This window comes from Gekko japonicus, unplaced genomic scaffold (assembly GCF_001447785.1).
Source record: "Gekko japonicus isolate JY-2015 unplaced genomic scaffold, Gekko_japonicus_V1.1 scaffold741, whole genome shotgun sequence".
Taxonomy (NCBI): Eukaryota; Metazoa; Chordata; class Lepidosauria; order Squamata; family Gekkonidae; genus Gekko; species Gekko japonicus.
Genome location: NW_015165852.1, coordinates 623687 through 625583, shown reverse-complemented (window position 1 = coordinate 625583; position 1897 = coordinate 623687).

Sequence of the window (1897 nt, the reverse complement as noted above, 5' to 3'; positions counted from 1 at the left end):
GACACTTTGTGGCTGGCCAATTTCCCTCTCCCAGCAGTCACCATGTTGTGTTGGCACTCACTATCCTTTCTCAAAATCCCAGAGTACCCACACGTTGGAGATCCCAGAACTAAAGTTCGAGCTGACTAAAAAAGCTTACGGCCCTATAACAAAGCGATCTTTTTTTTTTTCTATGTGGTCTTTGAACACTCATGTTTCAACCTGAAACGAGGTTATCCATTCTTTTATTTATTGCAGCTTAGCACTGTAGTTTTTGACGCATCCATCACAGAAAACACTTTAGTTCTGTCTGTCAGAACAGGACGTATTAGAGAAAATTATGCTTTGCTTTTTTAATGTCTCTCAAGGATTTGGTAGGAAGCTATTAATATCAGCGCCTGGAATTGACATACAGGAGGCAGGCACAACAAAACACAGGTCTAAAAATAGACACTTGTCAACCTGTAAAATGCATTCCCAATAAACAGACCCTGTTCTTTTATTTTGTCTCAGTGTAAATAAAGCACAAGCTTAGTTGGAAGCGGAAAGAGGGTGTTTTCCCCCTTGTTTAAGTCAATTGAACAGCGCGCACACTCATACAAAATTAGATCATTGTGAAGTCTCTGGGAAGACAATAAAAGGGGGGGGACCCTATGAGAAAAGATATTTACAGATTATCCTTTGAAGCACAAGAAAAGCTATAAAGCAAAATGGTTTTCAAAATGCTGCAGCCTTATGAGAACCGAGCACACATTTGTTTCACAGTACCAAATATAGAAACACCACTCTCTTTTTTCCCCCTTGTATTGCTAACCAGGCCTACAGTTCATAACTCGTAGTGATTTTTCTCTCAGTCTTGCATAACAAGAGCATGAGCTCATGAAGCTCCTGGAAATTCCTGCCTTTGTCATGGGCCAGCCAGCTGCCACCTCCTCAGATAAGGAGAAATTTGAATAATCGGGCCCCACACTGATGGAATCCCTACCTGAGCAGCCGGATCCGGCAGCAGACCCCACAGGGGAAGTATCAGGAAGCAAGAACGCTTCCCAGTCATGGCTAGGCTACTTGATCTTCCAGGAAGAGAAAGAGACACCACAGAGGCCAGCTCCCCCCACATCTCCTGAGCCAGTAGAACGTAAAAGAAGAAAATAGTGCTTTGTGGCTCAGGAGAGATGAAGGGGAACCCACTCAGCTGCTCAGCAATGGTCAGCATTAGTTCCTGGAGATGAATCTTTGCAAGACCAGGACTGACAGGCTGATACGGAAACAGTAAAAAGACCCACACCTGTAGGAAACTGAATGTGACTGTAAGGAGTGACACCTGGCCCTCGGGGATGAGTCAGCAAAAGGTGCAGATAAAAGAAACACACTGAGCAAGGCTTGGTGTGGAAGCAATTTTGCTGGCCACCTCTCTGTGCACTGACCTGTTTAGCAAACAGAGCTTTACCCTGGCCCTGCTGCCTTGTACTTTGTCTCTAGTAATCTGTGCTTGCTCCTGAAGCCTGGGACCCAGACCCCTATATCCTGCACCTGTTCCCAAACCTTGGAACTGGACCCCTGGACCCTTGTACCCTGACCCTTAAATATCTGACTCTGGACTGGCTTGTAGATATTGCTTCTGTGTATTTCTGTACTAGTTGTCATTGTATTTCTGTATCTTGGAAACCCCAGGTAGAGGAACAATGCCAGGCTTAGCCCTGAATGTGACCCCCTTCTTACTGCAGGCCACCATGATACATGCTGGAATCCTCAACACTGAACACATGAAGCTGCCTTATACTAGCCCTGTACAGAGGGCCTGACCATGTGGGAAGGGAGAAAGGGCACAAGTCTGCTGGCCCCACCTTCCGCCTCCATAGAATTGCCAAGTGGTCCACATGGTGTGAACACCTGAAGGAAACACCTGCATGTACACTCT